This window comes from Rattus norvegicus, chromosome 10 (genome assembly GCF_036323735.1).
Source record: "Rattus norvegicus strain BN/NHsdMcwi chromosome 10, GRCr8, whole genome shotgun sequence".
NCBI classification, from domain to species: domain Eukaryota; kingdom Metazoa; phylum Chordata; class Mammalia; order Rodentia; family Muridae; genus Rattus; species Rattus norvegicus.
The window spans coordinates 62218262-62233969 of NC_086028.1; positions in this window are offsets into that span (position 1 = coordinate 62218262).

Consider the following 15708-nt stretch of genomic DNA (forward strand, 5'->3'; position numbering starts at 1 on the left):
ATTTAAAGCTAATAAAAATAAACATTTAAAGCAAAAAAAATGCATACAAATAAAAATGAAGGGGTCATTGAGGTGGGTCAGTGAGGTAAGGCACTCTCTGCCCAGACACACAAGCCGAGTTCAATCCTAAGGACTCACATAGTAGAAGGACAGAACCAACTCCAGCCAGTTGTCCTCTCTGACCATTCGGGCACACACACAAACATGCGTGTGCACATAAGTAAATAATAGGGCACCCGTGAAGAATGTTAGCAAGGCTGCTGGGATCACTCAGTGGTACAGTGCTGGCCTAGCATGACAAAGGCCTGAGGTCAATCCCCAGCACACAAACAACACAAAAATGAAGAAACCAAGGGCTCCTGCTAAATAACATCACATTAAACCGGGGTAAACGCAGAGGACGGGAGGCACAGCCTCCATACCCTCTCCACCCCCAGAATCTCCATGTTGGTCAGCCACTTGGAAGTTCTCCACACCCTGTCTTGGTGTTTATGGAGGCATGTTGCACCTCATTGCTAAGGTCTACCGTGTTGGGACAGCTTTCCTGAGCTAGGCACAAAATGGAGGACTCCGTTTTCATAGCGGGGAGGTCTTCCTTTTCTCTGCCTGGTTTGGAGAGCCCTACCCTAATCTTCTCCCTGAGGAATATCCTGTAATCCTTGGTGAGATCCCAGGTTCGACTTCCTGGATGCCTGAGGTATCCCCAGAAACTTAACCCTCAGCCAATGAAGCTTCACCCTAAGAAGAACCTCTTCCGGGGTTGGGGATTTAGCTCAGCGGTAGAGTGCTTGCCTAGCAAGCGCAAGGCCCTGGGTTCGGTCCCCAGCTCCGAAAAAAAAAAGAACCAAAAAAAAAAAAAAAAAAAAAAGAGTTGCCATACTAGGATCCCCGGAGGCCTTCCTTCCCCCCCCCCCCCACTGCCTCTGCATTCACTCCCCGCTGGACTGGGATCCTCTAGACCCGATGGGTTCCACGCCTCTACTTCATCCTTCCAGCTCGGTCCGCTGCGGTGTCTGGACACTCTGAAAGGAAGGAAATGGAGGAATCAGAGCCACAGCTGGACCCCGACACGCATTATCAGGCTTGTAGAGTCCATTAGTGACCGCTGATGATCAACTTAACTTTCAGTCGCTGTCCTAGTTCCCTGCCTAGAGATTGAGATAAGTCCCAGCGTTCTACTCACACCTGAGTCCGGACCAGGCATCGTCCTGAGAGAATCTAGACTCATCACTTTGGGGAGTCCAAAAATTTTAGGAACTGGTACATCAGCAGAGAGAGGGGAAAAAAACCACATATATATTTCACAGTATCACAGAAAAGTAATTACGTGTGTGTGTGTGTGTGTGTGTGTGTGTGTGTGTGTGTGTGTGTGTTCTAAAGACGATCCTTACCACAGATTGGTTCTGAGTAGTGGCCAGCATCTGGCAAGTGTGTGAAGTGTGTGCAACCCACATGTGGAGAATCTGGCAAGAACTTTTTTTTCTCATTTTCTCATTGGAGTTTTACGCTCTGGGAGAAGGGATTTTTCCATCTATAGTAATCGTTTTATGAGAAACAGTACCAATGGAATCTTCACCATATTTTTAATGGTTTTTGTTTTTTATTTACTTACTTACTTACTTACTATAAGTGCACTGTAGCTGTCTTCAGACACACCAGAAGAGGGCATCACATCTCATTACAGATGGTTGTGAGCCACCATGTGGTTGCTGGGATTTGAACTCAGGACCTCTGGAAGAGCAGTCAGTGCTCTTAACCACTGAGCCATCTCTCCAGCTCGTTTTTTTTTAAATGTGCTCTTGCTCTTGCCTTCTTGCTCCTACTCTATTATTCTCTTTCCCCTTCTCCTCTCTCTCTCTCCACTCCCCTCCCCTTCTCTCTCCACATGTTCATGACCATCTTCTACTTCTCTACTCTCTCTCTGCCTTTCTCTGTCTCTCTCAGCTCCCTTTCCCATGCCCTGAATAAACTCTATTCTACAGTATAAAAAAAAGTAGGGGCTGGGGATTTAGCTCAGTGGTAGAGCGCTTACCTAGGAAGCGCAAGGCCCTGGGTTCCGTCCCCAGCTCCGAAAAAAAGAACCAAAAAAAAAAAAAGTATGTGTATGGGTGTTTTGCCTGCATGTATATCTGTGAACCGCATGCATGCCTGGAAGTGCCACTAGGCTTTCTATGGAGAGACCTGCTAGCTATCAGGGCATCACCACAGATTCTTCTTAAATAACAGAAATGAGCCAGGCCTGTCATCACAGCCTACCTATCAGGAAGGCTGAGGCAAGAGGATCACAGTTAAAGGTTTTCTTGGGTTACAGCAGAGTTTGAGGCTGGCAGTTTAGCGTGAGCCTGTGCCAAAATAAAAGGTGAGACTGGATGTAGTGGTTTAGGCTGTAATACAGCGCTCAGGAGTTGGAGGCTGGGAGATTAGGGGCTCAAGTCCATCTTTGATTACACAACGATGCCGAAGCCAGCCTGTGCTACCTGAGACTCTATTTCAAAAACCAATAAATAAATAAAAAGTGAGAGTGTGTTGGGGGAGGGGAGATATAGCCGAGTGGACGAACACTGGGCTGGCATATGTGAAGGCCTAAGTTCAAACCCCAGGACTTCAAAATAAGGAAATAAAATCTAAAAGTCTATGATGTATAGTTTTCAATCATTGGCACTCGTTTTCATCTGTTTTTGGTTTGGCTTTTGTTTGAGATGGGATCTCATTTTGAAGTCTTGGCTGTCCTTGAACTAACTACGTTGACCAGTCGGGCCTTGAACTCACAGAGATCCACCTGCCCTTGTTTCCTGAGTGCTAGGACTAAAGGTATGCACTACCACACACAACAATCATTGGCGTTCCCTTTAAATTTTTTTTTCTTTTCTTTTTTTCGGAGCTGGGGACCGACCCTTTAAATTTTTATGCATGAGTGTTTTACCTGCCTGCACGTCTGTGCGCCATGTATGTGCAGTGCCTGTGGAGGCCAGAAGAGGGCATTAGCTCCCCTGGGACTGGCCTTACAGATGGTTTTCAGCTGCCGTGAGGGTGCTGGGAATGGAACCCAAGTTCTCTGAGGGAGCAGTCATTGCTCTTAGCCAATGAGCCATCTCTCCCGGCCCATCACTGATACTCTTAGTACCGATTTGTATTTCTCTACTCTTGAGTGGGTATTTTCAAGTTTTGCCTTCTTCACATCTGGCACAACCGGAACCTGTTATTTTAGGCCTGATGAGTAAACAAACCTTACGAGATGACAAGAATAGACAAAAACAATTACAAATAGGTTATAGCAAAACTTATTTGGCTGAGGGTGAGGGGCAGGTGTGATGGAGACCACAGGCAGCGAGTGAGCTCGATGTGAAGCAGATGTCTCAGTAGACAGGCTTCACTGAGTAGCTCCTTTAATTGGACTTTAATTTAACCTTTGGGTGGTGAGTGTATATCATTGGTCCAGGCCAGGGTGTTAGGGATGCATAAGGAGGAATCCCAAGTGCTGCTAGACTTGACTCTATAAGGGGGAAGGGAGTTGAACTTGGTGACCAAGCTACATGACCTCCTCTGATGGGTCAATGGTGAGGGCATGGATGTATGTATGCGAGACATGTAGATGATGCTATTCCTGCTGATCTCAGGACAAGATTTCTGGGATTTGGACACACCTCAATCCTACTCTTGCTCACAGCCTGCTTCCCACAGCTCCCTGGCTCCCCTGGTCCCACAAATGAGTAAGTGCATAAAAATATACCTGGGGCTGGAGAGATGGCTCAGCAGTTAAGAGCACTGACAGCTCTAACAGAGGTCCTGAGTTCAAATCCCAGCAACCACAGGGTGGCTTACAACCATGTGCAACAGGAATCTGGTGCCCTCTTCTGGTGTGTCTGAAGATGGCAACAGTGTACTCATATAAATAAATAAATAAATAAATAAATAAATAAATAAATAAATAATAAATCTTTTAAAAAATATATGTCAAACCCAACATGAAGCTGTACAGCTTATGACCTGGTTTATTTGGTCAGCTTGACGCAGCCTAGCGTCCTGAAAGTCTCAACTGAGCAATTGTCTGGATCAGACAGACCTGTGGGCACATCTGTAGGGCTTGTCTTAGTTATTAGTTGATGCAGGAGGGTTTAGCCCACTATGGGCAGCACCATCCCCAGAAAGCTGGTTAAGCATGAATCTGTGAGAGCTAGCCAGTAAGCAGCACCCGTCTATTGTTTCTGCTTCAAGTTCCTGCCCTGCTCTCCCTCAGTGACAGACTGTGATCAGCAAAGAAAGCCAACTAAATCCTCCCCTCCCCCAAGTAGCGTTGTAGCACAGACACAGAAGGAAACTAGTCGTGTGGTGTGGCTCGTTAGTGGGTCAGATCTTAGCCTACTGTTCCTCCTTCCCACGCCAGGGACCAAGTTGCCATGTCAGCCCTGGGCTATCTTCTTTAGACTTGTTAAGTATGCAATAGAAAATGAAGTTGCATCTCTAAAGCCACTTCTAGATATTTTTTTTTGTATTATAACCCAGTGAAATATAATAGTAATTAATGGTCTGGCTTTCTCTGTTTCACTCCAAATGCTAAATCTATTCACTTCACACTAGCAAGGTCATAGCCTGAGCAGCCCTACTGCTTCCTACGGTGTTCTTCTAGTGGCTGTATTGTCCCCACATGCTGCACAAAAGGCACAGCAAATGTCGACAGGGTCCCACTGGCAATGAATAAAAACCCAGGATGGGCAGATGGTTGGCTGTGTCAGGCAATGGGCAGAGAGCTGTCTGCCCCTGCTGAACCATAGGGAGGAGTCTAAGGGCTCCTGAGTCTGCGCAGAACACATCCAGACAGGAAATTCTCAGCACAAAGGATATTTATTATCCTGCATGGGCAGGTGGGGTGGGTGTCTGCCTCTGGATCTGACAAAGACAGCAGCAGGTGTTTCTGCAGGAGTGGGTTTTTAAGGAGGAAAAAGGGGGAAGTCTGTGTTAGAATGAGTTGGTAAGTCCTGATTGGACCTGTTAGCCAGTGGAGCCAAAGTATGATTTTGATTACTGGACCTTGGAGTTTTAGTCAGACACAAGGAAATTCCCCACTAGGGGAGCAGACCTTAGGAGCTAGTGTTAGGAATGTAATCTAAAGGTTTAGTAAGTGTGTGTATGTGTGTGTGTGGGGGGGGAGTTAATACCTTCCAGCATGGTTTTTATGAAGTTTGGGCCCATTAGAGAGCCCTTGGATGAGGTTGGGTCAAATGCAGGGCAAGGGCTAGTCCTCAGAGTTTTGGTGTATGGAGCTCCTTAGGAGGCTGTTTCTCTCCTGAGTACTGACTAAGGCCAAAAGCCTGAGATCCACAGATGTGTACCTTTAAGAATAAAGAGTGGGAGGGGCCAGGGATGAGGAAATACAGATAAAACACAAGGGATGCTTTTCTACTTCTGGAAGTAGGTGGAGAAAGAATACAAACAAGAAGTCTGTATTAAGGCACAGTGTTTGTTTTGTGCATGCAGTGCTGGCCAGAGGCTCTGGGAAAACAAAGGCCCTGCCTGATTTCTTCTCTCCTCTGATCCACCGAGACAGGACTCTGGTGTAACCCATATTTGGCTTATGCCAGGGTTATGTTGGCCTTCCACCCTCCTTTTCATGGCATGCCAAGGACACACGTAGATGGCATTTGCAGGGTTTAACAATAGCAGAGATAAACACGAGGTGCCGACCAGTCTCTTAGGTCCAAAGAATTTTCATTTTAAGGTGCAAGTTCTGGTTTGTGAAAAAGGTAGGAAATCACTTTGGGTAAGAGGAGACTGTTAGCAAAAGTCTGAGCTTTTAAAAGCATGTGTTGTGTGGGAAAATAGGGGTCAGAGAAGTTTGTTCTTAACTTCTACCGTGTAGATCCCGGGGACCAAACGCAGGTCATCAGGCTTGGTGGCAGGTATCTTTACTCTCTGATCTATCTTCTTGACCCTTTCAAACAAACAAACAAATGACCTACATGCTAGGCCAATGCTCTACTGCTAAGCTGCGTATCCAGGCCCTGGGCTGAGGGCATATACACTTTCCAGATGCCTCTGAGCTCCACTTAACGCAGTGCTGAGAACTGAACCTAGGACCTCATGATGCTAGGGAAATGCTCTACCAATGAACTACAGCGCCAACACTAACACTCGACCTTAATTTAATAAACTGTCCATTGTCTTCCATCTGCTCTTTCTTGAGAGGTGTCAGCCCAAGAATGGCTCTAGTCCACAATCCACTCCTACTGGCCGTTGCTGTAAAATGTCTCCTCTAACTATGCAGAGGAACTCTGGCCCAGAGGTGATCCCTGTGGCATGTTCAGTGCAGACTGGAAGAGTGTGGGCCCTCGTATCAGGTGGATTGGCTCAGAAATCAAAAATCTTAATGTAAGACTCCAGAGATATCATCTGTAGTCGTGGAAGAAGAAACAAAGGTAAAACAGCATCACAGAGAACTAATACACCTTGGCAGAACCTTGAAGCAGTTGGGGACCTAAGAAGGAAATGTGGTTTCTCTATGGGATCTCACATAACAGGAGGCCAATGAGTGAATCTAAAAGCAATTAGGGTTGGAAGCATAACTTAGAGCGCTGGGTTCAAACCCCAGCACAGAAGGGAGGGGAGAGTGTGGTTTCCACAGATATTTACCATGTGCCAACCACTGTTCTAGACTTAAGTACACCACAGAAACCAAGCGAAGCGACCGTACTCACTAATACTCCACTTCGAAGATAGTGAACACCAGAGCAAAGTGAGGACTCTTACAAAGAGATGCTTTGGGGGGTGGGTTTAGAAGAGGGGAGCCTTGGTCAGAATCGTGGCAGGGTTGTTTTTCCTGAGAAGTCCTGCTGTGCAACTTGACTAAGTTTTAAAATGTTAAATCATTGACTGTTTTTTGAGCTTATGGTGGGATTTTTTTTTTCTAGTTTATTGAGACAGGGCGTCACTATGTTACTTGAACATAGTTGCTCTTGTCTAGACCTCCAAATACAGCCAGCACTACCATCCTATCCCCCTGGTAACTGAGCTTAGGGATTTGCACATGCTAGTCAAGTACTTTACCATGAATACCTCAAATTGTATATTATAAGAGTACTTGGCAGGAAGTGGGCATGTGGGTAGCCATTTCCTCCTGTATTTTCCCAGGCTATATCTTGCAGCTAATGGTCTTCATGCTGGAATATCCATCACTGGGGCTGGCCTGAGCAGATCAAGTGACTTCTCTTTGTTTCTCTCCATCTGACACAAAGACGCTCATGCAAAAAATTCCTCCGTGTCCTAGAGGAACAGGATGTTCATTGTGGGAACGCTGCAAGGACTTTGAGCTCTTTGGAAGAATACTGGTCAGGGCACGGGGGTGGAGCTTGGTAGATCATATGCCAATCAGGGATGAAGCCAATGGCACAGTCTCTACCATTGCAAAGGAGCCCAGACAGCAAATCATGACCCGGCTTTCATTTGAACGATATTGGGCTGTTGGTCTCTATATCACTCACTTATGGAAAGACGGGGTAATTTGTTCTCCTGACTGGATTATTGCCACAGCAAATTTCACACGTAGGGCACATCGTCCCTAGGGCAAGGAGGGCCTCCAAAAGGAAGATACAAGAGCAATTATGGACTATAAAAGAAAGAAATTAGAAAACTGTCTGGGGTCGGGATGTAGTAACTAGGAAAATACTTCAAATGCCTGCATAACGGAAGAAGGAAGATTGCTGGCTGTAATGGCGAACACATGCAGGCGCTCTTCTGTGCGCCCATGAATAGACAAATACGGAGACTGCTGGCAGTTTGGGTGGTGTGTGTGCTAGGGGTGGCACAATGATCCTCTGGTAAATGTCTAACAGTTCTGGAGAGGAGGGCCTGGATTTGCAGCAGTTGCCAGTTTCAATTATAAAAATCCTTTCACTTTGGCCAATTTCAAGTACCAGATTGAAGTCACCGGGTATGCGGCTGCGAGAGAAGCAGGCGGTTCTCAGCAGTGCCTGTCAACTGCTGGGACCAGTTGGGTTCCATTACTGTGGTTCATTTAAAAGCCAGAGAGCCCCTAGGTTCCTCAAGTCATCTGCACCTAGCCTTGTGTGTATTGCTTGAACTTTGATCCCAGGACCTTCACATCTCCCAAACAGAGCTGTCCATCTTGTTATGGAACTGTACGGATGGCCATGGCTGGCTTGCCAGGTCTCCTAGGTCTCTCCAGAGGTGAACAAAGTGACGAAGGCCCAGGGACAAAGGAAGTAGAGATGCAGGAGAGGTGAGACGTGTTTAGGGAAGCAGTAGCACCCTGTTAGGATGGACGGAGTCTCCAAAGCTGGCAGTTAGTGGACTCTGGGCTAGCTTTTATAAACCCCTGGACCCTCTCCTCTTTTGAGCTCCCTTTTCTCTTTCACTCTCTCCTTGGTTCAGGGAGACCCCGGATCAAGTGAGGCAGTATCTCAGCTGCAGGGTATTTGAGCTGTCGTGTGGGAATGCTGTTGCTTCTCCTCTCCCCGTAGTGCCCTATTCCCTGTAAACTCCTCGCCAAACCAGGTCCACTTTGCCCATTACACAGTATTCCACATTCTAAAAGGAAATTATTGGCAAGGCAGCCAAGCTCTTGAATTCAGATCTCAAATCCCATGGGATGGGATTTGGGGGTGTTTGTGACCGCGGGTGTTGGGAAAGGTGAGTGGAGGCTAACCCAGGACTGCTAGTTACAGCAGGTATTCCAGAACTGTGAGCAGGTGGCTTCCTGGTACCTTTATCATTTATCCCTTTGCAAAGTTCACAGCTCAGGGATTCTATAACTTTCCTTCTGGAGGTTGTTTTTTTTTTTCCCCTTCTTTCCAACTCAGCACAATGGTTGGCAAGACTTTTGTTTATTCAGAAAGCAGCTAACAGGATGCGGCAGGCCTCTCTGTAAAGATTGAGGCAAACTTCTGCCAGCCACAGGAACCTTCAGACCAACAGGAGGAGGACTCCCTCACCTCTGATGGCCCCATAGCTCACCCTGCCTCCTTTTCGGATTTAAGTAGCTTCTGGGGTCTTTGGCCCTTGAATGAACCCTCCTACTCTTACAGGAAGCCCCTCCCTCGTAATCTTGGGGCGGGTACTTTCCTTTGGAACCTCTGAACTCCTTTTCCTCTTCCTTTAAACCTCTGTACTGGAGTCAGTGGGGGCTAAAGTCAGGACCCATGGGGCTTGATGCTTATATGGAGAGGCCCTTTTAAGGAAGATTCCACACATTTAGTGATTAATGACCTTTGGAAGAGGCCTGTGCACATGACGGTGCCTGGAGCTGAAGCTCCATTAGCTTCCACTAGGCAGACCACTGAGAAGGCAAGTGAATTTTTCAGGTGAGGCAGTTGGTGGACCGTCTTCTTTGGGGGTGCCACCACCACCTCCTCTCCCCTTTTGGATGAGGAAGTCTTAGAACTCTCTTCCCATTTTAGTCATCCATACTGATAATAGAGGGTGTCGTCCTCTCCTAAGGGACTCACTTCATTCTGTATTGCTCTTTCTGTATCCCAGTCCCCACCCCCCCCAAATCCTCGTTCCCCCAGCTTCCCTTCCCCATCTCTTTCCCCACTCATCCCTTCCCAGATTGATCAGAACAGTAACAGGCCTGGGAGGATCTCAACCCTAGCTCCAGAACCACTGTGGGTGCAAAGTGACCTCTAGTGGTCATTCGCAAAGGTCACCTACTTTGGCTCTTAACTGTGTCCTCAAATGAAGGAAGAGTGTGGAGGCCAGAGCAGGTTTGGAGTTTGAGGTCAGTCTGAGTGACATAATGAGATCCTGTGAAAATGATAAGATAAAGGGGCCAGGGAGATGCATCAGTGGGTGAAGTGCTTCATACACAACTGTGAGGACCTAAGTTGCGATTCCAGTGCCCATGTCAAACCCAGATGTGTCAGAGAGCACCTCTTACCCAAGGGATGGGTGGGGTGGGGAGATAGGCATATCTGAGGGCTCTTTGACCAGCTAACATAGTCAAAATTGTGAGCTTTAGATTCAGTGAGAAATGGTAACTCAAAACAAACAAACAAACAAAATCAAAACAAAACAACAAAAAAACAACCAGGGTAAAGCTTGGTCTCATTTGATCCCAGTCCTGGGGAAAAGACACATGTGGGTCTTTATGAGTTAGAGGTCAGCCTAGTCTGCACAGTGAGTTCTAGGCCAGCCATGGCTACATAGGGAGAACTTATCTTAAAAACAAAACAAAATGACAGGTGACTCGTGACAGAGGAAGATACCGGATATTGATATACAGTCTCCACACATGTACATACACGTGCATGCACACAAGCATATATCACAGACACACATGCAGAGGAAAAAGATAAAACCAGGCTGGCACCCTTACTCCTGTGCTATGTCCTGGAGGGAGACTTTTGGGCCAGGGCACTTGCATCTCAGGAACATTTACAGTTGTGTTCCTGGTTACCAGTGATTTTGTTTCCTGGTTTGGTCTTGCTTTGTGTTTGTTCTTACACTGGAGAGAAAACCCAGGACTTTATGCACGCTAGGGGAGTGATCGATCTGCCACTGAGCCACACCCTTTCTTAGCTTTGTCATCTTCAACCCACCGCCCGTTAAGCCTACTAGCCTCGCTTGTGAAATGGTTAACTACCAGGGTTGCCTTTTAAATGGAGGCAAAGACTGAATGAAAGAGCATGTGGAAGGAAAGGGTCAGCAAGCAATAGGTACCCAGTTAAAGTCAGTTCTCAGCCGCACTTCAGATTCAAATGTACAGAAGGAAAAAGGAAGAAAGCGATAGGACAGATGGGCGGCAGAACTGATTTTGGTTATGGTATCGGTAGACTGGAAGGTTAGAGGACATCTAAGTCTGTTCATCCCAGGATAAGAAACCATCTCCCTAGGAAAATGTACACACCACACCACACCACACTGGAACACACACACACACACACACACACACACACACACACACACACACACACACCAGTATTTAGCATCTGAATACATAGCAGAACCAGGCCAACTCCCAACACACATACACACAGAAAGAGGAAGACACACACACACACACACACATACACACACATAGGCGCGCGCGCACACACACACACACACACACACACCATACAGATTTGGCAGCAAAAGAACTCTGGGCTCACATTAAGAAGCCTAGCTACATTTTGCATTTTGGAGAAACAATGATTTTTTTTTCAAAGTATTGGTTTATATATACCTAGTGTTGACTTTCTCATGAACTACCCCATTAATCATTGTATTGGGCATATCTACATTTATAAAATATTAGTTACCTAAAATTTAAATTCAGTTGGGTAGGGTGTTTTATATTTTCACTTGCTAAATCTGGAAACCTGAGACAGGAATTGAGGGGGCAGGTCTTAAAGATTTATTTACTTTTATTTTATGTGTATGAGCGTTTTGCTTTCACGTATGTATGTGCAGCATGTACATGCCTGGTCCTCACAGAAGTCAAAAGATGGCACTGGGTTCATTAGAACTAAAATTACAGACAATATAAGCCACTATGTGGGTGCTGTGCACTGAACCCCAGTCTTCTGAATGAGCGACAAATGCTCTTTTTTTTTTTTTTTCTTTTTCTTTTTCTTTTTTTCGGAGCTGGGGACTGAACCCAGGGCCTTGCGCTTGCTAGGCAAGCGCTCTACCACTGAGCTAAATCCCCAACCCCCCCCCCCCACAAATGCTCTTAAAAGCTGAGCACCCCTCTAGCCTCAAGTCTCTGCCCTATGATTTTGCTGTTGTTTGTTATTGGTCCTAGGGCACGAACCAAGGGCCTCCCAGAGGCTAAGCATATTCTCTAACACCGCTGGGCTGCAGCTCTGTGGCAGCTCAGGTCTTGATTCCAGGGCTAATGTTTTTGGTGATGAGCAATTCTAATAACAGGGAATGGGAAGTTGCTTAAGCTGGAAATTCCGGAGGCCCCATGACTTTTCTTTTTTTAAACAGGGGATTGAACCAGGGCCTCGTGCCAGGCAAACCCTCACCAGTTGACCTGCATCTCAGCCAGCCCTTACTTTGGTTTTCAGACAGAGATTTGCTAAGTTGCCTAAGCACTCAAGGATGGCCTTGAACCCACCATGCCAGCCTTAAACTTGCAATTCTCCTGCCTCAGCCTCAAGCAGCGGGGATCATAGGTCTACATCATTCCTGTGAATCACTTAAAGCAGTTTAGCGGGCACTAGTGGATTCTGGGAGGAAGAAGCAACACATTGGGTGCCTGCAGTGGTCCAAATGCTGCTCCAAAATCACTAGGGTGTGACAGCCAGAGTCCTCACTTTTTTGTTACTCTACAGTCTTCGGTGGCATTCCCAGTGACATGTCTAGGCAGCCCTCCTGGCCTGTGGCTGTGTTGCAACATAGAGTACATACAGTGCAGCCCAAGGTACATTGTCTCTTCATGGGCCGGGCACCTAACAAGCACCTCTAATGTGTGTGGAAATGAATATCCTGCTTCCCTCCTTCAGCGAGTGCCTCTTGAGTGGCGGATGTGCAATGCCAGAACCTTCCCTCTGATAAGAGTTTTTACTTCATCTCCGTGGTCCAGACCTAGTTCCATAGTCCATGGCTCTCAAGATTTGAAAGCCACTAAGCGGCTGGATCTCAGCCACCTGAGAGGCTCCTTAAAAGAAAGACTCCTGGGGCTGGGGATTTAGCTCAGTGGTAGAGTGCTTGCCTAGCAAGCGCAGGGCCCTGGGTTCGGTCCCCAGCTCCGAAAAAAAGAACCAAAAAAAAAAAAAAAAAAAAAAAAAAAAAGACTCCTGAGTCTCTTCAGCGCTGGTGAAGGAATGGTGCCTAGATATGTTCCTGAGTGTGTGTGTGTGTGTGTGTGTGTGTGTGTGTGTGTGTGTGTGTGTGTGAGATATGGGCATGTGATGTGTGCTTATGTGCTAAGTGCACACTTTAATACCGATAAGCCATACTTCTGCCCACTCCAACCCCATAATTCTCATGCTTGTCTTAATCAGAAAGCCACAACTTCCTGGTCCTTTACTTTCTTTCTCTGGAACCTTTCCAGAAAGGCTTGGGTCTTGGGAATGTGGAGCAGATGGGTCACTATTCTGAGAACTTACAGACTAAGGCTGCTCCTCCTCTGGGCCCAAGCTATATGTGAAAGTTGTGGAGTAACAAATTGTGTGTGTGTGTGTGTGTGTGTGTGTGTGTGTGTGTGTGTGTGTTTGTGTGCTTGTGATGAAATCCAGGGTCCTGTATGCAAAAAAAAGTATTCTGCTACTTGGCCCTACCCAAGTCCCAAACTCTACTAATATCAAGCCAGCCATACTCCTAAGTCTTAGGTTAACTGCTGGATTTAACTGCTAATGGGAAGATGGTTTTCCATATCCCTCAGTTCCAAGAGAGGGGACTGTTGGACTGTTTCAGTAATTTATATGATTTGGGGCAATCCCATCGCTTCCAAATGGGGGACTACCATGCAGGCATATTCTTGTTAGAAATCTTTTCTCATTGCCCAAAGTCCCTCCACGGGGCTCATAGGCTTCCTTATTAGTTTTTCTAGAATGACTAGAGTCATTTCCACCTTGCAGTTGGGTTAAAGTTAAAAGTAAGACTCCTTACTTTTAACTCCTACCTTGGGAGCTGTCTTGCTCCTCTGAGCATCCCCCTCAGGGTACCCGCTTAATGTTGTGAAGCCTGGGGTTTGTTGAGTTACTTTTTCCATAGAGTTTTCCATAGAGACTCAGAAGGCATCTTTCCCTAATTCAGGACAGAGCCATCATAATTGGTTTGGATGGAACTAGTGTTCTAAATACTTAGTACACAATAGGTATTCAACAAATACTTGCTTAATATGTGTGTCAACATCTCAGTATTCAAACATACACAGAAAGAACAGCCCAGTGAAGATCATAAAAGCCCTTAGCTGAATGCAGTAAACATCAGCTAACATTTGCTATGTTGTTCTGTCCGTTGATTTGTCTTTTGTGTGACTGGAGATTGCACCCAAAGTCCCGAACATAGCAAATGCAAACTCTCCCACTGAGCCAGGTCCTCAGCCCTGTTTTGCTGACTCATTTGAAAGTTGTAATCATCATGACACTTAACCCCTATATTTAGTTTGAAGTTATCTCTTGAGAATTGGGGCAGTCTTCCACATTGTTTCCTAATATCATCTAATACCTAGGTGTAGAAATTGCAGTCAGTGCCCTACCCATATCCTCGTGGCCTACATAGGAATTACCTATAGTTTCCAAAGAGCAAGCAACTTCCTGTGTGTCTCTACCGGAAGTGTTGGGGAGTCATTGGCGCTCAGCCAAAGGTGGAAAGACACCGGACTGTTGGCTAATCTCTCAAGCTTCTTACCTTGCACGAACTGACTGAGTATTGCAAAGAGCTCATCCCAGGAGCCACGGTAGTAGTCACTTGCTCAGATAGCACGCCCTTTGGTAGTGTTCTTCCTTGACCTCTTCTTACTCCCGAAGCTTCCTGAGATGGTTGTTAGGTGAACTGTTTGCATCTTAAGATCTACTTTGGAGGGACCCAGGCCCAAGGCATCGGTCCTTTTCAAAATTCGTTCTTAAAAGTAAATCGCGTCTCTATGTGGGTGTGTGCAGGTACCCGTGGAGGCCAGGAGAGGGCAGCAGATCCCTTGCAGCTGGTGGTATAGGCAGTGTGAGCTGCCTGACCTGGATGCTGGAAACCAATCCCTGATCCTCTGCAAGAGCAGCAAGCACTCTTAACCGGTGAGCCGTCCCTCCAGCCCTGCTAAATTCATTTTCAAATAATGGAAGACATGGGGCTCTGGTACCCACTGAGAAGGAAACCCCAAGGCTGCTTGGGGTGGGAGCATTGTACCTGTTGACCAACAGGAGCCATTTGTACTTAATGATGATCCTCATTTGAACAATGCTAGACCAGCCTATCTTCATAACAGTAATAATTATGGCTTATGAAGAGCCTACTATCTAGCAGCTTAACATGCTCCATTTCACTTAATCCTCACCATGACTCTGTAGGGAGGGCACTATGATTATTTCTATTGTTCCTGAAGAACCAAAGGCTCCTAGGGGTTAGACAACTTTTTAAAGTCACATAGACAGAAAGAAATAGATCTCTGCTATGGTTACCCAATGTGTGAAAATATATGAACAGTGCCAAGTGTGGTGGCACATACCTGTAGTCCTAACCCTTGGGAGTGAAGGCAGGAGGAGCAGGAGTAATAACTAGCCTTGGCTACACAGTGAGTTCAAAGCCAGCTTAGGCTATCTGAGCCCTTGCCTAAAAATAAAATAATAAAAACACAAAACAAAAATGGAGACATGTAGGAGTGTCCCTCAGTGGTACAGTGCTTTCTTGGCATCCATAAGACTCTGGGTTTGGGAGGTTGGGGATTTAGCTCAGTGGTAGAGTGCTCGCCTAGCAAGCGCAAGGCCCTGGGTTCGGTCCCCAGCTCCGGAAAAAAAAAAAAAAATACTCTGGGTTTGATCTCTAGCAACAGAAAAAAAGTGTGTGTGTTGGGGGGGTGGTAAAGTATAGATAGTCATAAATATTCTTCTACTTTTTTTTTCTTTTCTTTTTTCTTTTTCTTTTTTTTTTTTTTTTTGGTTCTTTTTTTCGGAGCTGGGGACCGAACCCAGGACCTTGCGCTTCCTAGGCAAGAGCTCTACCACTGAGCTAAATCCCCAACCCCTTCTTCTACTTTTTAATGAACGGAAACAATAGCTCTTGGTGCATAAAATGTCCATTAGTAACAATACTATAAAATGTGTTGGGTGG